Here is a 24190-nt window from a genome sequence, read left to right as displayed (position 1 = left end):
TGTGGAGATAATCCCTTTCAAAATTCTACGCCATCAATATTTTTTTCATGAAAACAAATTTTCCTTTGGGAAAAACTCTGAAAATTCTCTCTATGTCAACTGATTAAAAAAAATCTCTGATTTTCCAGAAAAATTATGGGAAAAATTAATTCTGGAAAATGTAAAGAAATTTTGTGCAATTCACTGACTTCAGGAAAATTTTACGGAATAATTTTTTTTTTGAATTAAAGAAAATTCCCACCCTTGAAGGAAATCGAAAAAAAAAATCCTATCCGCGATTGCGGATCAACGGATTTTTTATGGATGTCCCTATAAAACAACTGCACGGCGTGTAGCGTCCTCACAACAACGATTTCCTCTCGAATATTTTCTCCTCCCAATAAAATGGTGTCGTGTCACGAGAATTCACACCTCCCGTGAAGTGATGGGTTAAGAGGCGTCGGGAGAAAGATAAAACTTGAAAGTGGGAAAGATCCTCTCGAGACGATCGTGAGGCCACGGCCAGTTTACCGTCTGTATCGATAAACAATAAGGGTTCATTGTTTACATTTTCTTCCCGAAGAAGATGACCCTCGAGATCCTCCCCTCTCAAGTTCCCAATTTTTAAAATTAATTCCTTCTTCCATTTATATTATTTTCCTATCGATTTTACACCACCTCTCAACATTTCCAGAACAACTTCGTTCATTCATTGTATAATTAAATTAATTCTTATTAAATAATTAAAATTATCATAATTAAAATTCACCGAGCGATTTATTGGTAGAATCCCCATGACGATCCCTAAAATTCAAATAAAAATTGCTGGAATAAATGACCAATACCAAATTATCAGCATAATTTTCCGGTAATTTTCTTGGATCTCCCCCCACATGGGTGAACTAATATTCCTCACGCAAGGAAATTCTCCGGCACGAATTTAAATGAAAAAGAATCGGTTATTAATCGATATGTTCGAGCCCTCAATGATCATCCCTCATGCTGGGGTAATGCTAACCTCCGCCATTTCGTGACTCGATTCCACTCTGCATAAATGATGGATCAACACCCCCTGGGCCAACCACTGGGCCATGTTATTACTTCCTAGTTTCCCTGGTAATTTCAATTGCCGAGTTATCGTCGAATCTCTCCACCTGACTTCTTTACACGCCTCTTGGTTCTCTCTCGTTCTACCATTTCCACCGCATATGCAACTCGGACCAACTTTCGGTATCCCGGTGTACCCCACGATGCAATTAATTCTCTCCAACTGCACAGAGCGTGTAACATGAGGGTAATATATACCATTGAAAAACACCTATCCTGAGCCGCCTACTTACCTTTTGCCCACCCGCGGTGGACCTTCACCTTTTCTTCATACACAGGAGTCACGTCTTAAATTACCCACCTCCAATCTCCCATCTCTCTCCATTTTATACTCGTCTCCGAAAATAAATCTCAAAACCACCAAAAAATCACTCCCATCCGAAAAACAAATATTTTATCTATTTTATTATTCCTCCTTTATTATTTTTACAAACCCTTCCATTTTTATTCAAACTATTTAATAACTAGTTTTTTTTTAACTCTCGAGTGTCGACTATTTTCGATTATCAGAATTTTCGGTTAATTTTTCCTAAACTTCTTTAACCCTGTAACAAATTGAAATCCACTAATGAACCCCGAGAAATAACTACCTGGGACACTGCATTTTGCGGCTCATCCGCCATTAACCCGAACAGTAATTTTTTTATTACATTGATCGGACACGCAATTATTTCTTTCAAGCCACCAACGCGATTTTACGCTCTACTCCTCGCTCACGGGGTATAATTTGTTTGATTTTTTTCTTCTTTTTTATTACGAGAAGGGAATGTTACCATTAATTACCCCGTGTAAATACTCCAGCAAAAAAAAAGGTGCGGATGGAATGAAAAAACTTCAGTTCATTGTAGTGGCCACCGGTTTTTTCCGGACATTTTCTGTTGAATTTTTCGCGAGGGGTTGAAAAATCGGGAGATAAATTGAGGTCGAGACGGTAGAATTGCACCAGTTAATTGTGAAATCAGTTGATTCAAATGATTAATTATGAAGCTTAATGAATTCAATGGTAATTGAGATTTTGTCGGTCTCGTTATTTAGTCACATGTGTCGACGGTGATGTGGATATTTTCACAATCGCTGAAAAGTCTAACGACAGAGCAATGCGGCACCCTGGACATATATATCACACAGTTAAAACTTTACACTCTCGTAAAATAGACGACCCGGGTCGACCATAATTCGTCCCTTCGTCGTATGACTCCCGGTATGAATGCACTTGGTATACGGCGATTATAGCCACGGTTGGGTGCCATATTACCTCAACCTGAAATATACTCGGGAAAATATAACGATAGGGGTGTCGAATTCTGTGGATTTTCTCGGGTAATTCAACAGAACGATCGAAAATTCAATATTAAACTAAATATTCCTGCCAAGTAAATATTACCATGTAAATATTACCAATCGTAATCTGTAGCTTCCATTAGTTTTCTTTTCACTGTCGATCCGGAGGGCTAATTTTTGCTACTTTATTCTCGACGTTGTCACTACCTCATATTTATAAGAATGATCGATAAATCAGGGTCATAAGTGGATCTAGAGGACATCTCTCATGGTGATGTTCAGAGGGGACTCGGTGTGGGGTGTTTGAAAATATCCGATTATCTCGCGATCGACGTGAGCCCCTAGGACAGTGGCCTGGAGGTAAATTCATACTCGTTCCACCATCAACTCGATTCTTTCCCTCATTCTTTCTCATCCCCGAGGATCCCAGGAACCGGGTCAAAACGTTTTGGCATCTTCCGCGGGCTATATTCGCACTGGATTTTCATAACTGTTTATCAACGGGGTTGGAAAGTATTCAGGAAATGGCGTGAGGGTAAAATTCTGGCGTGCACCCTCGGCAATTTTCATCCGAATTTCATGGGCAAGGGGTGGAAATTTTGAACAAGGAAGGCTTGACGAAAATTCCGGGGGCTTTCCCACTGGCAAATTGTCATTTAATAGGAAAATCAGGGGAACATTTATCGTCGTTAATTCCATCTCCAATAAATTTTAACGAATCTGAAAATCGATTTGTTGAAAGTAACTGTTCAATAGGTTATTCAATTATTTCGTTGCTGTTGATAGAAACGGAGAAAATCCGGGTAATTCCGACGAAAATGGAGACAACTCGAATATTTATGGGGGAAGGATTGCTCGAGAGGGTCAGGAGTTCCGTTCCATATTCAGATCTCTCATCTTCGAGGTTCGATACATAAATTGGGATTTGCGGGCTTGGGGATACAGCTTGGGTACAATTTAGTTATTTAGGAATCAGCTGGGGAAAGTTTCCGGGTATTCGGCATTTATCGGATGGTGTTGCAGTGACAAATTCACGGGATTTTATTTTAGAATCTCGATGACGTCTTAATACCGCATGTCACTCACTCGTAGATATTTTTGGTGCAGTGAGAATACTTTTTTCCTAATCCCCCAGAACATATCGCAGGCCGAGTTTTTTTAGGATGACACCTGGGAATTAATCCCGCTTCTTGGATCTTCCCATGTTTTTTTTTCTCTCAGAGGAGTTTCATTCGGAAGAACAATAAATGTCTCGTAAAAAGTGTTGTAGTTTATGAGGTGGGATTAAAGGAGAGTGAAATATTTTTGACGGAGGGGGAGATTCTTCTTGCTTTTTTTTTCAATCCGATGGCTGCGGGGTTTTGCATTTTTGAGGGGTTCAATTCATGGGTCGAATCCAATTTATTTTATTCAAATTTTTCAACAAAATTCATGCATTTGTCTCCGTTAAATATTTCGACATCCATTATCATTTCTAAAAATATCAATTTCTACCGCGAAAATTCCAAAAACCAATTCCCTCAATTTTCAAAAAAAAAAAAAACTAAATACGAGATGTGCCCAGTGGATTCTGACCGGATAAGTTTCAACCGCAAGAGTTATAAGAGGCGTCGCGACGCCCGCGGGACAACACTTTACTTATTCCACAAAGATTTACTGTTCGCTTTTCCCAGCACTTTTCCCCGATTCCCCCTTCTCCAATCCCTCCCTACCCTAGTGGATGGCCTCCCCCGGAAATGATGTACCTCTATCGACAGAATTTATATATTTATTTCGTCGTCGTGCGATTGCGAATAACCACTCGGATGTGACAAGATCAGCCTGTGAAAAATTCAAGACTCGTTGAGTGGGTAGATACGAGGGAGAGAAGAGATCTCGAGGGAGTTCTCGTATATCTGACGGTGGGGGAGCTTTATGTGTGGGCTTGGGACAAAAGTTGGTTTCTTTTACTCGCAACGTAAGCATAATTTCGGTGGGGATATACTTATCAAGCTTATTTATTTTAATTGAACGTTCTGAATGGAGGCTGGAGTCAATTTGAATATTTTCATCATTAAATGAGTTTCGGGTGTGGCAATTTAATTCACGGTATTATCGTCACCGAAGAATATTGTTTGATTCAAGTCTTTTCAAGTCAAGTAATTTCCAACTTGATTCAAGTTGAAATGGAACTTGACTTGAGTCAAGTCGAAATTGATTCAAATTCAATGAAATTAAATTAATAAATTAAATTTATCCTATATATTTATTTATACAATTAATTAATTAAATTAAATCAAATGAAATTGAGTGAAATTTTTCTTAACTCAAGTCAGACAAACCGAGTCAATTCCCAGCAGCATTAACGCCGATTTAATTCAGAATGAAAAGAAATTCAAAAGGGTGGCTTGCAAGTGGTCACATGCATCGTCCAGTGGTCGAACCAATTGAAAATCCCGCGGGATGTAACGGCCAATGTTACGTATCAACATTTGGCACACGATGGCCTCATAAAGCATGCACATGCAAAGTGGTGCTCTCCAACACCGAGGAGTGTATCTCAAAGGTATTAACTGCGGTGTATCAGCACTGTTAAAAACCCTTTTCCCACTGACACTGTGTGTGCGATTGCTCGCGTGAGGGAGTTTCGCTGCCAGACGAATGGCGAACGTGCCGCGGGACTTGTAAGTCGACGGGTGAACACGATTCGTCACGTGTGCTGGTGGTGGAGTGCTTCCACCATGTGTGAAAACATTTGTGAGTAGGTCAATGGGACCCTTGACTTATGCAATATCCACCTGTCTCAGGGTTTTATTGAGCGGGATCATCATTATTCAACGCAAGGGAATTCATTTATCTGTGGGTAAGGAACAATTTATTGGTTTCCTATAATTGTTCACGGTGGAAATCACTTTTGGCTCAAGTTACTGGTTGTTTTTATATATTTTTTTTTTACTTTCATTTTCCATTGAACTATCTGGCAATTCGACCAAGTTTTTGTGCGTGTCCACTTGGCTGAAAAGCGTTGGAGTATTTCTCGCCATTTCTCCAGGAATATTTTTTTTTTATTCCGACGTGCAAAATGAAAATAAATCAAGTTGTTGACTCTCCCGAACATCGGGCCGGAAAAACCTCGAATGGCATTTCAGTTGCATCGAATGCCAAAAGCTCTCGTGTCACCGCAGCAAGTGGGTGAAATGTCTCCCTTCGACGTACCCTTTTGCTGCAATACTCAATGCCCCGTGTTTCTGCTCCACATATCAACGAGTCACTCCACCGGGTAAAAAATCGGGGCTGAACAACATTTTCCAGGGTTATTGTTATTGGTAGATTCGACCCGGAGATGGTTGGTAACGATACTGTAAAAATTATCGCGCGGGCTTTTGTCAGGGGGTCAATAGTGATAGAAAAAAATTGGGGGTAATTGGTTGTGATGGAGTTCATTCGCATGTGGGTGTATTCATGTTGGATTCTATCCGATTGTACAGAACAAAAAAAAATCCCTTCCCTTTGACTTTTCCAATGGCCCCATCCACAGGGTATTCCATATTTTTTAATTGTTCGCTATTGAAAGGGGAAGAACACCCGCAAAAAATTATCCTCAATCAGATTAAAAAATCAGTCATCCTCAGTCAAGCCGAAAATCGACTGGAATCAGTGAATTTTTTTTTTCGAGTTGTCGCATATCCGGGAAATTCATCGCTCGCTCCTCGATAAAATCTCGGGTAAAAAGGATGGAAAACGGGGGAAATGGAAGAATATTCAGCCGCGATTCTGAGACGCTCGCAATGCGCCTTTTTATATCTATAGTTGCTGAGATAAGACGAAAGGTTTCCTCGCCACTTCGAGAAATGAAAGGAGGTGTGTGCGAGCATATTGAAAGGTGGAGTAATCCCTCGGGATGGGTATTGTACTTTTTGAGATTCCTTTTTATCATCACTCCGAGTTTTCAGCTTTGGATGGAATATTTTTCCTCGCCCTCGATTCTCATCCTCGCGGAATTACAGCTGTCCTGATATTTTTTACGGTCAAGTGTGTCAAAAACCTCTTGACCACTCCTAAAAAAAATCTGAAAAGCACAGTTAATCTTCTTTATGTTGAAAAATTTTTACGTTACATATCGTAAATTTTATTGTCAGTCAATAATATGAATGGTTGTATATCGTGTTGTCAGGGAAGAGGCTCTTCGAATCAGAATCTTCAACAATAGCTCCGATACATTTCAATATAAAACCCCGTAGGAGGATCCTCCGCAGAGCTTACATTGAGGATTCCCACTGCAAAATGCAATTCTCCTCGTGGTGAAATAGCGTTGTTTGCCTACTGATTGAGCCATTGTACAGCGGCCAAATTGACATACGAACTGCGGACATTTTGGACGGCTTTGTGTTGGTCTCCGCACGTTTCCCAGAGTCCCAACTCCGTGTTTAGTTTGACGGGTCGATTCTCAGCATGGACAACCCGTGGTTATGACATTTTTCGATCAAAATCCCTCTCACCGAAAGTACTTTCCGCCCCCGAGATATCGAATTCTCCTGAAATTACACGTCAAAGTATTTTCCAGCGTTATTTTCACAGCCATTTTGGCAGAATAATAAAAAAAAAAAAATAGTCACTCCTGGTGAGGAGAACATTGGGTTCCTCGCGTTCTTGAATCTACCTTTTGCGTCCTCTTTCCCAAAGACTCTTGGATCCCTTGGGGTGGAGGGCAGAGGGAGAACTTGGAGTCACTATCATAACGGCGTTTTCCCTCGGATGCAGTTGGAATACGTAGCGCGTCTGCTGGAGTCAGAATGCCCCGGTGCATGGAAAAGTGGGTGGGTGGGTGGTGGGTGTGTGGAGGTGTTGCACGTGCTCCGGGGCTTTCTATTCACTGGGTCTATCCGACGAACGAACTACCGGTGGAGTATTATGGCGAAGGCTCCGATACATAATCGATACGTGGAGAACAGTATTCTGGAGTATCGGCGAATTTGGACTTTGTTTTTTCCTCGGTTTTACAGAATTATTCGGAATTATCTTCGGAATCGATTATTAAATCTTAGGTTTTTATCGCATGCAAATACGGGATTCGTAATGAAGATTATCATTATTAAAACAATTACAAAATTTATTCCACTGAGTATTATATTTTTATTATGACATTTTTTGTTTTAGTTATAAGGATAAAGTTCTAAATATACAATCTGATAATTCTGATAATATTATCAGTACTTTTTTCATTTCCCATAAATTTCGATGTTAATTAACTTCCCGACATGTATCTCAGTCTGAGAGGATCAAAAATGAAGTGAAAGCAGATTTTTTTAGGACGGGCGCATGGAATTTCATTTATTCTTTAGTTTATGAGGCCATTAAGGATTACAAATGACAATTTTATGTGGAACACATCGTCAATCTCCTCAACGATGAAAGGCAGAAGTCCATGGAGTGAAATGAATAAAAATACATCGACACGAGAATTTCAACAAAGAAATTTTTGGTATCGTGACGAAATGCTGCACAATGATGACGTTCTCGACGCATAATTGAAACTCCATTGTACAACCCAAGACCATCTATTTTTCTTTCTCCCTTTCATTCGTACTGTTATTCCGTTACTTTCTTTTTCTCTAGATTTTTTTTTTCTTGTGAACGGGGCGGGAATCGACGCGCGTGCACAAGGCAGCAAGAGAGGGGCGGTCTTGACTTATTCAAGATGTAGGCGCGATAACGAACTAATATGGGTTACGCCACAATCTGCATAATAATACTGGGGCGTTATTGGCTTGAGGATTTCTCTCTTTGGTTGCATACAGATTCAAAATTATGGGAGATACTCTTGAGCCTCTTCTGTGACTCACGCGATAACGAGACGACCACCGAGAAATCTCTCCATATTTACATTTCATTGTATTTATTGATTGATTTTATCTGTAACTGTAGTGGATACTCAGATACTCTATTTTCAGTACCCCCAATTTATTGTAATTTTACTCGTCCATTTTGAGTTGTTCGTAGGTGACAATGCAACTCTCAAGAAGAAATGTGAAAATGAAAAGAGAAATGTCCTTAATGGTTAAGGTTTAACCTGAGACCCTGGGATCTTTGCGAGAAGAATACAAGAACCGAAATTTCAGTACATTATGAAATTAATAACGACCCAGAATTGTGGCCATGGCTCTGGAATTTACGACCCTTTCAAAATAAAGCGATTACCAAAATCCCAACTTTTAAATGAGTTCAAGTCCACGGGCGAGAAGTATCCGAGGGATTTCTGTAATCGCGGACAATGGAGAATGCTGGAGTGTGAAAAGGTGGTTACCGAGGCCTTCCAAAGGGCCCCGGGTTTCCCCCGGAAAATACCCGGAGTCGGCTTTATTAACGGCATTTAATTTGTGTCAGACTGGGTAGGTAATCAACACAGAGAGCTGTGGAAAAGCCTCCGCAGTTGCTGAGGGAGTGTGAAGGGTACGTAGTGCCATGAGTTTTCAACAATGTCGAGTGGTATTACATTCCTCCATTGAACTCATGTTTGTAACTTCCATTGTTAATCAACATCAACTGCATTCATAATTAATTTCAATCATAATAACATCAACTTATTAATGCAATAGTAGTGAGACCACGGTCGTGTGCCCAACGGGAATTTTCGTGTTTCGAGGAAAAAATTAAATAATGAATTCTTCATGAATTTGTCGAACATGTCAATTAATGATGCAATTACTTTTTTTCTGTTGAATCAATAATGCTGACCAGTTCCGTGAGTTAACCCTCTCCACTGGTGAATAATGGAAGACCCACTGATGTGTCTGTTGACCCTGATGCTCTTTACCCGAATGATAGATCTTATCTGTCCCATTTAAGACACCTTAATGCCCGACCGAGAAAACCTCGGCGAAAAAGAGAACCTTTTCCACGGGAGTCCAGGTTTTTGCCCTCATTTGCCAGCCGCCCATTGCCACCTACCCCGCCGATGAGAATCCAACCCGCGGTCTGTCAAAAAACTCAGGGGCAAATTATGGCGGCTTCTTTCGGCGGAAAAACTCAGGTCTGTGGAAATTATAAAAAGGACGCTCACCAGAAAAGAGAACAATAATTAAATGAGAGACAAATGGCATGAGGGAATTTATAAAGAAATTTAGAGTTTGAAAATGCCGCGCTTTTTTCAGCGCTCAATTCAGGCGACTCATCGACCAATCAGGTTGACTTCGATATGTTTCGACCCAAATGAACGCGTCGTGTTGATTGAGATCGATTGTTAGGGATCAGAAGCTAATTCTCTTGAACTTCTTTTCGAAGAGAAAAATCAATTCGATTTTCAATTTTCGTTAGTGTCGCGGAATGGAAAAAACTCTTTTCTATTTTCGCCAAACGTAAGAATCGACATCATTCTCAACCCCAGAAAATCCCTTCTATTATTACAATTCGTTCGTCTCTGCAGTGGAGCGACGAATATTACATCTCCATTTTTCCTCGAACTTCCTGGCATCTTGATATGACGGGAAATGAAAATTCTGTTTTAAGAGCATTCAACGTCAGTTTGGGAGTCTGAAAAAAAAATCTAGGAAGGTGATGCCTCCCGGCAACTTATCAAAGAGCTCTACAAATATTGAATTCTTCTTATTCCTCTGCATGCTTACTTGACGTCTCCTTTCCTCCTTCATCTGCTCTTATTCTCTCCCTCATCAAAATACTTTTCAACGAAATCGCTTTGTCTAAACATTTTTACTCATGCCTCTACGCACCCCACGATTTTTCCCTGACTCACTTCATTCCAAATTCCAACCGAGTGTCTAGTGAATTGTGATTTCTCGTTACATACGTGACAAACAGCACCAAAAATAAACATCTCAACCTTTTACTCCAAACATCGTTTACCATTTTAGCCTCTCACTTCTGCAAACAATTGTTTTTCCACAATCCATAATAAATTTCAAATTTTCCGTCACCACGTCATCGTAGCTAAATCTCATTTCGAATTTCGAATTTACACCATTAAAAATAGACTCTATAATTGTATTAAAATAATTGAAGGGGCAGAATTGCCCTAATTATTTCGAAAAATTCAGTTGCAATTAAAAATTCACCATGGACACGGTGACTTACCACGGGACAATTCCTATTAGGCCATGAAATTAGCACGGCACTCGACGAAGTTGCCAACAAACTTTTCCATCTCATCTTTAGGTACATTGAGGTTTTTTCTTTTCACTTGCCCTTCTCCTACCCCCTCTATCCACCCCATACCACTCGTTTTTCTCGTTCATAAACGGCCAACTCCCTTCAAACTAAAACTCGCTGCAGTTGGGTGGACTTGTACCTCTTCCCCGGTGATACTCACTTTTCTCGTTGCACTCACTGGTGCATCTTGGCAATTATCCTCGGGGACTGTTTTCCACTCGGTACCTCCTCCACTCTCATTTACTCGGGTATTATTCACCCACCGGTGAAGGTGGAGAAATAAAATGAAAAAAAAAAAAATTAAAGGGTGCGGGGTACAATGGACGAGGAGATAATTGATTCAGTGCTGGTGTCGTTTAGTATTTAGCTTTTGCTTATTTTCTCGGGTCATGAATTTTATTAACCGCGCTAATTAATTGTGGCACTCCTTATGGGGAGGTATTGACGCAATTCATGGAGTTTGATTGTTATTTTTCAGATGTTATCGTGAATTTCATTGGAGTTAATTAAGAGTCGTTAAGTAATTATTTTATCGAGCAGTCGGGGAATCGATTCGCTCAATTTAATCTAATAGATGGTCATTTTTTGGTATGAAAATTGGAAAGATGTTATAAAATATTGAACAGGTGGGAATGATTGGTTTTATAGTTTATCGCACAAAGAATGATATTAAAAATTATGTAAACGAAAATAACACCCTGATCTTTAAAACCATAATTATTGTGGAGTAATTCCTTTTTTTCCGGAAGAAATTTAATGCTTCAAAGCTTTTCAATTTATGAAGAAAATTACAGAGTTTCACTGTAAACAGATAAATTGTAGAGAATATAATTGAAACAATGATTACAATGTTTTTAAAATCGCATACGAATTTATTCTGAAAGAATTGCATCCCTCAGAATGTAGCCCAGGAACAGTCTGGCCCTGTGCATTAAAAGCTGAAGAGGAGACCATTAAAATACTAAACTTCATTAGCCAGACTGGCTTTCATGTCTTTGAAATAGCTTCCATTTTTGTATTTCGCTTAACAACCCCGGACAAACTTCTTTGAGGTCAAATTGTCCCCCGTACAATGGTAACTGTCCAACAAATTGAGGAACGGCGAATTGTTCCTCCCAACGGTTAACTTTTCACGTAAAAGGATTTTTCCCGGTGCTGCGTAAAAACTCGAAATTCTCATTGTCATGAAAAACTCAGTGCCGTGAGAGGAAATTCTCAACTTTTAATTGAATTCAAAATCACAATCATTAAAAATGTCATTAAAATTGCGGTGGTTACCACGCGAATTACTCAATGGCCCTGTGTTCTCCTGTCACCGATCCACCGCATTCTCATAATTATTATTTTACTCTCGTTATCCACAACTTTTACGATTTTCATCGCTCTCGGCCTTTGTCTATTCGCGTCACGAGACTAACTTATAATTAAAGCGGCTCAATTTATGCGCACATGAGCAATGCGTCGCATCAGGAAACAATGAAATCTGTGAAACTTACTAATTGGCCAACTCTACGAAAATACACATTGCCGAAATTATTCCACAAATAAATAAGCAAGCACCTCTGAATACAGCATCAGATAATGCCATGGAAAATCTCATCAATCCAAAATAGCATCCAAACATAAAATCGAATTTCCGTTAATTCAAATGAAACTTGACTAATTTAAAGTTCATCAATTTGAATCCTCACAAAATAAAAATATTATTCTAAATCCGTTGAGTCTCACCCTCAAAAATCCCGAAGTCTCAAATCAAGTTGACAGATCCCGAAATAAATTCCGATCAATTCGTGTCAACAATTTTTTCCCAGTAACTCTCCCTTTTTTACCTTCCACATGAATAAATTCTCAAAAACTATCCACTCCCTAAATAACTCAGAAATAAACTCGGCCTCAGTAAAAAAAATTCAAATAAAACCTTAAAAAATCCATGAATACTGCATTGGCTATTGGGATGAGATCTGCAGAACGGGGATGTACCGAAAATTGGTGCAGGAAAAAGTAGGTGAAAGAGAAAATTAAGATAAAAAGAGAAAAATAAGGTGGAAAAGTGGAAACGAGGAAGGAAAGTACGAGTGGGTGCAGACAAACTAGTGGATCTCGACAGTATATATCGACCACGTCCAACCACTCGTTGACGTAGAAACGTCGGGCCTAGGGTGGGAGGAGGTTGGCTATGTCGACTACGGTAGCCAGTAAAGTTTTTTCCAATAGACCCAATTAAAACCTCAGCGCCCATCATGGATATATTCGTTCAGCTCAAAGCTGATCAGGCGCCTATCAAAAGGCTCAACATTTCCCTCCCTGTTTTTTTATACTTATTCACATTTGTTTCGTAAATTATTATTCCGAGTGCTCTCTCATTTTTCAATTAATCTGGCTGCCATTGTACTGTCGATGAGAAATTTTTCATATGCAGCGAAATTGTTCGCTGGATGATGAGAATCGCTGGGTTATTATTACGCAATGACGTTTTGTCAGGGAGACAGACATTTTTGCAATTACCCATTGATAATTACGTGCCTCCGTATGAATTGATTGTTTTGGAAATGTCAGGTGAAAAAAGAAATTGTCATCAATTTTATTTGTCTCGTTTCTATTTTAGTAAATTACATTTTTGTTTGATTCAATGAAAGGATTTATTTAATTAGGATTCATTCGGAGGACTTAATCTCGTGGGGAATTAAAATAAATTTCTTAATTAAAAATGATTAAAATGTTGCTGCTAAATTTAAGTTCAGGTCGCTTTGGTGAAATCCGAAACAGTTTGAGAGAAATGAAATTCTTCAAAAGTTTGATGTACAATTATTCCACCAATAAAGCGCAGTCTGCAGCCGACAGTTGATGCTCCCTCGGAATATCCGAGATGTTCCTAATGAATCGAATGAAGGGTGGACTGTTGGCTGTATCCTCAATGGAGTAGAGAAAGCTCGACATCTCCTGCCGCTGGGCTAGTTTCGATTATAAGCACATGACCGGTCGTTGGCCCGGTGTCACCAAAGCTCTTGGATAATTCATTCCATGTTCATCATGGGCACGAAGTCTTTCCGCTATGACAGGTACCACATAGACACTGGATAATTCCAGGATTTAATGATTCTCATTAATGATTTAAAAACCGCTCCATTCGTCAACACCATAAGAACTCTATATTCAATTTTGCCTTGATTATGATGATAATTAAATGATTCTCTGATGATTACTTCCGACCGCCTTTATCGGTCTTCAGCAATAATTCGGTGACTGAAACAAAAAAGAGTAAATGTGAAATAAATAAATAAATATGTTCAATAATAAATGGAGAAATTTCTGAATCGTGTCGATTCATGGGATTTAACAGAGGATATGAAAGTTAAATTGATCACGTGAATTTTTTAGATTTGCTGAGCACTTTTGCGACAATTAATTGACTTTAATGAAACAAACTGCAATCAACATTGAGGATCCATACCCTCGGATCTTGTTATCCAACCCTCATCGTTAATCGCACCGCAAACTCAAAAGATGGAGCGTAAAAACTTCAAGAGACTCTTCCCATACTTTGTAAACGCTCCTGGGTGAAAAGTAGTTGGTCTTCTCAGTGGTTCAACGGGGTTCAAGTTACTGGGTTGAGGAAAGTTCAAGTTTGTTGAGCCCCAGCGCGACCCGATTCTGAAGGAAACCCTTGGTGATCATCTCCCGTCTACCTAATACGGGTCTTGGGAGGTTAACAGAGCCCTCGGTAATTCTCACTGGGAATTCTGCGTTTCCACTCGTCCTGGGGAAGGTAATGGGAGACTAACTGGTGCAAGAAAATTTTGTAGTGTCTCAATCAGAAGTTTTCTTATTGGGAAAGTGTCTATGCCAGGATCTCACTGCTTACCTACACTCTTTTCGCTGACAGCAAATTTTTTTTTGGTTAATTTTCAAGTGATAATTAATTAAAGAACAACTTTCCCAGAGAATTAATAAAAATCTCTCGGATATGTACTTTAAAAATCTCAATTTCCATGAAAGATAAATAAAATACAAATTAAGTAATGGTAATTTTTCATACTTATAATCGAAGTTGAGTGTTTTTGTTCTTAAAATTGATAGTGGCACTCATAAAATTGTATAATTTGTGTTTTCGTATGTACTCCGCGGTTAGTTTTGTGAGTAATCAGAGTCACAAGGGTTTGAACAATGTTAAAATCGCTGGTCCGTTTGGTTGGACAGCAGTTCCACTACCCCACGAATGTCGTGCAAAAGCAGAGGATGGAATTTAGCCCTGGGGACGCAGAGTCTTCCTGGTGGGCCAGGAACTTTGCACACCGGTTGAGCGTGAGAATGGTGTACGGTTTGAGCTTCAACCTCACACCTCTGCACAACGTGCTAGCTCATTGCCCCCCACCAGCATCAATTTTCTTCCACGACTCTTCACCAACACAGAAGCTACTTGCCACTTCCGTCAGACTACAGTGGTTGCAGTTACTCTGCAAAGTCCACCCGGTGCCGCAGGCAGAATACTAAATACCATTTGGTGAAATCTACCCCCTACTCCAGGGGGAGTTGAAGAGTTGTTCAAATCCCAGCGCCCAGAGACCACTAGCCCACTCGTTCGATATTTTATTTGCACCCTGGCTTCAACGAAAAATCCCGTATTCCACACGTGGTTGCCAGCGATTTTACACGGGAGTTTATGAAGTGGAGATTTTTTATTTCAACATATTTACGTCGTTCTCGGTTTCACAGATGTTGACGTTAACATACTGCTTTTTTTATTTACCAATGGAAGCGTCAACATTTTAATTTTTAATTTTTTCGGAGGATTACACAAAAGAATATTAATGTAATTATTAATCAGATTGGACATGATCACTGGTGCTCCCATCCCCTTGATAATTCAAATGATATTTTATTTCTCGGTGCACTCGTAACTCTGGAGAAAAAACACCGCTGAAGGGATGATGCTGGAAAGTTTAAAACATCCGGTGGCCCCTGGTGGCCATGTTCAATATGTTATTCTTTTAGATTTCTCCAAAGACTTTATTAAACGCCACTGGTTCGTTCGAGAGGAAACTTTTTAACTTGATTTTTTTTTATACTCTCCTCCGTGATACTTATTTCGTTACCAAGTTCTGCTGTAAGAGCGACATCCCTCGGTGTATCCCCATGGTGGTTTTGCCCGAACGGCTTTTATCGTCAGGTGAAAGATCTTCCGATGTTATTTCAACTCCCCTTGTTCCATTTCCAGTGTAAACAAACTCTGTTTTTCTTTCCCCGTGTTTTTCTCGTTGTTTTATCCATTTTTTTTTTTTCATTTGTTAGTTCAGTTTGAGTCGCGTGCGTTATCGGTGACGGTTTTGAAGGATTTTAATTGCAGGTGTGATTAACGGGGGGATTTTCGAACCGGAAGTGTGGTCATCGCCGTTGAAATTTCGAATACCATCGATTCATTTCGTAGTGATGATTTGTCAGCGGATATCTTCGAATCTGAGGGAGATACAGATTTTTTTAGTGGGACCTTTTTTGAAGTGCGCAATTAAATCTGTGGAAAAGGTTATTACCGGAATTTTTGTGGGGGTCTCGGTTTTTGAGATATTTCGTGATTCGTGGGGGATTGCTTTTGAGTGCTCAACCGTTACTATCTCGTTGAGATTTTTTAATGAATTTGAGAATTAGTTTTCTTTCGGTTTCGAGTTGTTTCAATTATTATTTGAACTTTGTGTCTCGTATCTCTCTTTGATCTCAGAATAGAACACGGCGGCAACTGAAGGTCCGGCATTTCATCATATTTAATAACGAAGGCTTTTTATTTTTGTTACAGAAATGATAACTTCGTGTTTTTAATTGGATTGAATCGAGAAATTATAACTCATCGCTGTGAAAAATGCAGTCCCTTCTTTTATTGGTGAGTACAATTAAAAGGATTTTAATCCACGAGTACAATTTTCGGTTGGCGATGGAGAAAAAAAGCTGTTCTGATCGTTATTTTGCCAGGAGCGGCATTAATTTGATCCACTGGGAAGGAAGTTATTCATGAAATTTCAAATTCCTGTGGAAATTGAAGAGAATTTCGCGAAGTAATTAAATTTTTAATGGAACTTTTAAAATTTCGATAGAATAACTCAATTGAACCAGGCTTCATTGATCCTTTCATGAAAATATGAATTTTTAATCACGAAATTCCATTAACATCAGCCGAAAATCACCCGCAGGGTAAACTGAAAATTTAAGGATATTCTCCATTCGAATAATAGGAATCCGAATGGCTAAACAATGATTTCATTTTTGCCCGACGGAAAAATGGAAAATATTTATCAAAACATGTTCCACATTATAAATTTTTCCACGTGAATCAACACCAATAAATTTTCTTTACGCTCCAAGTGAAAAGAATAGTCCATTTCCTCACCAATAGGTATCATAAACTGTTTTTACGGTACGAGTGATAAAAAGTACTTTTTTCACTGGCACCGTGGCACGATATTAAGCCATGAAAAAAAATGTTTTCACACTTCGTTTGGGCGGAGCAGAAGAAAAGGAAAATTCACCGCAAATCTATAGCAAATTGACATTAAATATTCATGTTAAATGAGAAATTAAAAATTAAGCAATGATTTCTTTAAATTCCAATCAGAAAATTATTTAAATTATGAATTATCTCAGCTTGAATGAAATTTTAATTCAATTCCACTGAAAATTAAATTTCCAAAAATAAATTTTGAAATTCACTGATCATTTTCATTAACATTAAATTCCCCATACATAATGAAAAATTCAAATAATCGATAGATTAAAATATCAATAAATTTCCAACAATGTAGAATATCGAAGTTCATCCAGAAAATTTACCCGAATAATTTTTTCATTCGCGTTAAAAATCCCCAGTGGTGTACTAGTAGCTCGAAAATTTGGCAAGATCACTTGAAATAAAAAGAAATAAAAAGCGGTAATAATAGTACGAAAAGACAGCAGTGGGTTCGATAAAAGGCTGATACTTCGGAATGTAGAGAGGATTGGTTCGGCAGAAAGACGAAGCGCGGCTAGTGGAGTATCGACCCCAAGTTGTTGAGGGGATGGGTACGAGGTTGTGTGTCGTTGAAAGGCAGCCGTCGTGGCGCCTAAAAGAGCGCCGGGACGCCAGTAGAAGGGGTAGAAAACTGGTTACATCATCCAAAGCGATGGCCCCCAAGAGATGACTGGAATATCCCCGTCAGGATTCGCTCTATTTCTCCCAACTTGACGTGAAAATGACATCCAGTGGTCTCATCAAACTCCCATCGATCACCAAAACCAACTGTCGTCTTCATTAACATAATTGAGATGCCTAAAAATCTCGGGGGCACGTTCGCGTGCGATACCACCACCCAATCCTATTTGTAATCGTTTGTACGGGCGTTTCGCATCATAAACACAACTAACTGCCGTCTTATTCAAATGAGCACTAGGCGCGTAACTCCCCTGGAATAGCCTCCGCAACGAAACTTTCTTGCTTCTTTTTTTTTTTTCTTTTGAATTATTGGCGCCATGTAAAACCCATTTCTGACGATGTGTACTGCAAAATCTCTATGTTAACGCATAAATCTTGGAAATGGCTGAGGAGAATGGGGAAAGCCCTTTTTGACAAATTTTCGTCTTAAAATGTGAAACATTCCCTATACACTGGGGAATTGTCCCTCCTACCAAGTATTCCACCCTTGTTCCATAGATATTTATCATCAAATATTTTTAGATAAATCGTATTTTTTATTCTCATAGTTAACATACAAAAAATAATACATTATCCAAGTAAAACAAGCACCACAACTCATTAATTATTCATTACTATTAATTATTATTCATTAATATTAATTATTGACTGACTGATGCCCCCTCAATTTCCCCTTCAATTTCCATTTCTTTTCATCAATTATGTTTTTAATTTTTATTCTCTGTTACCGTAATTGCAATTGAATTATATTCAGATGGATAACTGTTTCATTAAATATTATTAGCATAGATTAATTTTTAAATGAACAACGGAAGGTAAATTTGACGTAAATTAATCGTCGTTGAAGTAACTCGCTTGAAATTTCAAGAGTAACTTTCCAATATTGTAGTCTATCTCCGAAGTTTATATCCCGAGCTAACAGGATAATCCGAGTAGATAAAATAGCGCTCGATATTGCTACGGGATTCGTCCATTCTTAGGCTCTACAATACTGTACGATATCAAATATCAGAAGATGGTGTACGGGAGCTCCTGCTGTGCCAGTCGTAACCCATCCTGGCGCATCGTCTCGGTTTTTGTCCCATCGTTTTACAGAAATTCATTCCGCGGAGAAAAGTCCACAAATAAATTTCGTTACATCTGGATTTTCCAATAAGAATGTGTAATTCTCCACCAGTGCAAATCGTATAAATAAATGAACCCGAGTAATTGTTGTCTGTAAAAGAGCAAGTGAAAGGCGTATTGAGAACGATTGAAGCAGCAAACTCACGATTTATCCTGAGTTGTCCCCATTTCTCTTATCAGATGAACCCCTCACAGTAAAAGTGGGAGTTGCGCCAGAGTTGTTCTCTTTGTCTACGAGAATGCCAAAAATCCCACACCCTTTCAGTCATCCCCCTATTTTTTCCACCCCCAATGCATCCACACCCTTGTAAATGTGCTCTGGGCGCCAGAATGGCTGTATCCACGAGCTCCAGAGGGAGAGGGACAATTAGGTCGATATTCCCTCTCACAAGTGCCAAGAGGGGCAGGGGGTAGTTGAAGAATTCCACGAGGGGGAGAGGGAGAGGGAAGAGGAGCAAAAAAAAAAATCGAGAATTCCCGGGTCATCCAACGAGATGAGAATGAAATATGATGTTCGTGCTTGGCGAGAAAAGTCGGGTTTAATAAAGGCGATGGAAATCCCATCAAATATCATTGGCTTACGCAGTGAAATGAGATTATATGGAAAATCATGGAATTGCAAATTTTATCTGCATGTCGAAAGTCAATTAAAAATCACCATTCATTAAATTTCCGGTCTTTCTATTTCTAAGGGATTTTCAACTTCGTTTCTCGATGTACCATTTTTACCCAATTATTGCGGATAGTTAAAAGCACTCCAAAATAAAAGATTCATATTCATTTTATTATCAATAATTTTGAATTATCCGGGAAGTAATTACGAACGAAATCATGACACAATTAAATTCAATGGAGACTTCATAGTGTTACGATGAGGAAGGATAAAGAGTTATAAATAATTAATAATGTAATTATTTTAATTTTAATTATAAGAAGGCAAAAATGGAAAATGACGGTTGAAATTAATGTGCGTAGTCGGAACAGCTGTTCGTAGACCAAAGGCATGGATAATCGATTGTTTAATCGGTTCAGGTATTGGGGGATAAATGGGGTACGTCTGTCGGTGCGGTATTTCGTCGGAAATAGGAGTTACGGTGGAAGGTGCCAGTGACAGGACACCCAGGGTATATGAGCTTTTGGGTATGAGTTGATGCCCACGGAATTGGCACTGCCCGTTGGCATCGTCCTGTCACATATCCCTGGATTCATCCTCTGGTTCCACTCCTCCCCCTTCTCACTCTCTGATATAACGCCACATTTTGGGAAACAGCGAGCATATCAGATTGATGATACCTCGTTTGACGAAACTTATCGGTCTCTTCAGACGTACCCCAAACCGTCGCACGGTAGATTATATCGATTGGTGATCGACCGGTACCAGTCGCCGGCTGGAGGGCCTCTTCCTTCGGCTAAATTTCCCGTCCTCGTCACGTAAACGTCAGAAGTATCTTCACCGTCTTTCCATCACCGTTGATAGGCATTCGCTAAATTGTTTACGAAACTATATTCTGGAGACGCTCAGACAATCCCAAATTTTGCAATTATTTTCTTATCTAGATTCACGAAATTTCCGGATTGATTTCCCATTTGCCGTTCATAAAATCATTTAAAATCATATTTTTTATAGTTCCAGTTTTTTAATTAATTGTAATGAATAATAAAATACATAATGAACGTATGAGAAATATGAAAAAATTGGGAAAATAGTAATTTTAATAAATAATTATTATTTGAATGATATTGTATTGATAATAATGGATAAATGATAGATAATGAATGATAAATGATAATAAACATGGTAGAAGAATTTCCGTGATTTCAAGATGAAAAAAAAGTACTCGAGATAAAAGCGAGCACCGACTATGACTGACGACTATTTCTATTCTCCTTGCACAATAAAACTCCTCAAAAGTGCAACGTAGTCGTGAGAATAGATCAAAGTACCCGTGTATCTCGGTAAATTTACCGCCAGTTTTTCTTTCTTCGGTTTCCAAACGACAACGACACGACCCCGACACGAGATACGAGTTTGGACGGCACCTTGGCGCCTCTGGATTTATTCTCATTCCGTTTCCTCTCCTCAGCACATCTCTCCCTTTCGTTCTACTTTTTCCACCGATCATTCCGTCTCACTTCCACTGCCTCATCCCGTTAAATCCACCCTTTAGGGGACACCAGGGGGTGAAATTTTGTCGGTCTCTCCCATTCTATTCTACCCCCCCGACACTTTATTTCCATGAATCCTCGCGATGAAGATTTATCAAAACTAAAGCCCTCTCGATAAGTTGGAAAAGCCTTCCAATTAAGTGAGATCCGGATCTTCAGCTTTTACTCTTGCTTTTGTTGTTGTGGAGAATCGGATCAATTAGCGGTGGGGGTGGGGATTTGCAGTCGAGAAATTATCAGATGAGGAGAACTAATTGTTTCGAAATATTGCGTCAAATTTCTTCATTCAGAAGAGAAGACAAAAGTTCAATTCACCATTACATAATTTTTATTTAAATTTCATCCAACAACTGTCACCAATTATAATTTCCAATTTGTCTTCACGAATAGAAATATTCAATAAAAATTACGGTACGCTCCGGAAAAAATCCGTCAGTTCAATAAAATTTTTCACGTTCATCATGAAAATACCATTTACAGGATTACGATAAATTTTCGTCTTTACTTTTTGCAATGTCCAATGGAATTTTTTAAGGGTATTTTTGAATAGAGATAATGACAAATCCATTGGAGTCATTGAGTTATTCAGGAACATTTGACAATGCTTGCACCCTCACGAAATTCATCCGTTTTCCATTTACCAGAGCAAACACCCTTCCCAGTACCCTAGACGACTTATCTCCATGACTACCAAACCGCAGTAAGTAACCCCCGGGTATTATGTATCTGCGGATACATAGACAGTGAAAACCAGTGAGTGATCGTATTTTCTGTCAAGTTGAACTATGAGCTCGGTAATTACACGCGACAATATCATACCGAGAGAAAGGTCCATCAGTGAATTAATTATTGCAAGCTGGGAACATGGTTTATCGATCGCCTCAAGACACGTTTTATTCCAATTCCTAGGTAAATTTCCGTATTGAGAGAAGCTCCAGAGATTCGCGTCGGGAGTCAACGAAATTATCGACTTTATTGCATAATCGGATTTTCCGAATATCTTATCTCTCTCCGTCGGTGGAAAAACCCGGAAAATCCTTTCACAACGGCATGACGAGAAAGTCATGCTCACCTTTGACACATATTCCGATGAATAAAAGCACTCGGAGATCAAATGTCGAAGCTAATGTCATCATAGGGGGGCTATAAAAAAATACTATCGATGGAGTACTCGCCAGAAGTGAGTGGACAATTAAAAATTAAAAAGATCCATATGCTATTGGCAGAGCTTTTCATAGATTGAGGGATCATTCTGAGAATAACTCACCTCAATGTTCATCGTATTCTTCACCTCTGAAACTGATGAATATCGATAGAGAATGGAGTTGTCTTCATTTAGATCGCTCATCCATTCTGCCGGCACTTTTTCGTAATTCATCATTAAAAAAGTCAGGTCGTCAGTAAAGCTGCCGTATGATGCCATTTATTTACAGAGATTTTCAGAGAATTTCAGAGATTATGCGGAATATTTAACAATGCAGTTTCTCAGTTATTTTAAATGGTCGTCGGCATTTCATTAATGGAACTTTAAAAAACTGATGAAGTAAATTGTCATTGATGATTCAAACCACTTAACGATTTTTATAGCATAAATATTAATTATAAATTCTGTAAAAAAACGTGAATTTTTCGAGAGAAACTTATCGTGCTTGGTGATCGGAATTTTCAACCTCCGAAATTTGACACAATCGTCCCTAGGCAACGGAGCTATCCCTAAATATGCGATAATTTTAAAGTACCAGTGGTATTACTGTCGATAGTTCTCTAGTAGCGGAGATTTCCCGGCTTGCATCGGTAAAAAGTCGTAAATTCTCGTATATCTGATGGGTTTGACGTCCCCTAGGCGACCAAGAATACACGGGTAATAACCGACCTAGAGCGACCGCTGTACTTCAATATTAACGCAGTTCAATGCGGAAAATACCTGAGGAGGAAAACCCGCCACCATGTGCAACGTCCACGCGGCCAAATGCGTGCCATCGCGCTGTGGAAGTGTATCGATTTATCGATCATCAAAGACATCAACTATTCCTCGGTTGATGGGGCACCACTGGCACGTCACCCGTCGGCCGCGAATTATTGACACAAATGGAAAAACATTTCTTAGCGTGAGATTTCAATTTACCCTGAATTTTCCAACTGATTTGAGCGACGAAATACCGATACACTTTGGCGATTAATGGATTAGGATAGAAACTGAGAATGTTAATGGCCCACTAGGTAACTCGAAGATAGCCACAAGCACCGGGTATGCGGTTACGAGGAACAATATGAATTGCCGAGCTCAACTTTGCAGAAAGAGATCATCTTCAATATGCCTTGGTGAATATTAATTCATTAGTGTTGAGATGGTCAAGGATGGTAAATTGAACCGAGTTTGAAATTTTCCACAATCATTACAAGTCCTCGGGGATCCTCTCAAGACCAGACTCCAGTGTTATTAATTTTCGGATTTGATCGTAAAGTTTAGGGAATCGAGAAAGCACCAGCTTGAGATTGGATTTTACGGTACCATCAGAAAGCTTGGGAAATTTCCACAGGGAATTTTCATTCCAGAGACGCATTCAGTGGAAACTATTTTCCAGCAACATATATTATTATCAAATAATTAGAATTATAGTATTACATATTTTTCATTTGGGAATAATACAGAATTTTTTTATCCGTTTGAATGAATTTGAGACGGATTATCTTTCTTGCTCTCTGGAATGATTTTCATCCAACTTTTTCACTCATTGTAATAAAGCACTCGACCATAAAACGGTATCGAAGTTTGATAATATGGCGTGAATCCAATTGGCTGAAGTTCTAGATGTGCGACACAGACACACGCGATTTCCAGATACTCTAAAATGTCGTATGTATTCAGCATGTAATGTCGTTTCGATGGCAATGACCGCAATTTCCGTATTTGAGATACATTTGCATTACCCGCGAGGGGGAGGTAAAACCCAGCGGGCAGTTAATGATTGGCCATGGCTCGATGATCGATATTCTCAAGCAGATAGGTAAATTTCAATTTGGCTGATTCATAAATCGTGTTGTATTGAAAGATGTGTACGTAGCATGTCAAAATCAGGGAACAAAGCTGAGCGATTCTCCGGGGGAACGCCATGTTTGAATTGCTGTTTGATGTCTATTGATAATTAATTAATACTTGGCCCGATGAGATTTCTTGATGAACGATATTTACGTTACTGTTCCAATACACGGAGT

General features: G+C 39.1%; 1 long non-coding RNA gene across 1 annotated transcript in view; it reads left to right on the top strand.

The window, feature by feature from the left end:
* Positions 1-24190, top strand: part of LOC105264628 (uncharacterized) — a 42950-nt gene that overhangs the window by 5424 nt on the left and 13336 nt on the right. The window contains exon 2 of the long non-coding RNA XR_892005.1: positions 16298-16381. This is a non-coding gene — a long non-coding RNA (uncharacterized lncRNA). The remainder of the gene's footprint in view (positions 1-16297; positions 16382-24190) is intronic.

The sequence above is a fragment of the Fopius arisanus genome, unplaced genomic scaffold, assembly GCF_000806365.1.
Source record: "Fopius arisanus strain USDA-PBARC FA_bdor unplaced genomic scaffold, ASM80636v1 scaffold00024, whole genome shotgun sequence".
Classification (NCBI taxonomy): Eukaryota; Metazoa; Arthropoda; class Insecta; order Hymenoptera; family Braconidae; genus Fopius; species Fopius arisanus.
Note: the sequence above shows the minus strand (reverse complement) of the source record. Positions and strands in the feature narration are given on the sequence as shown.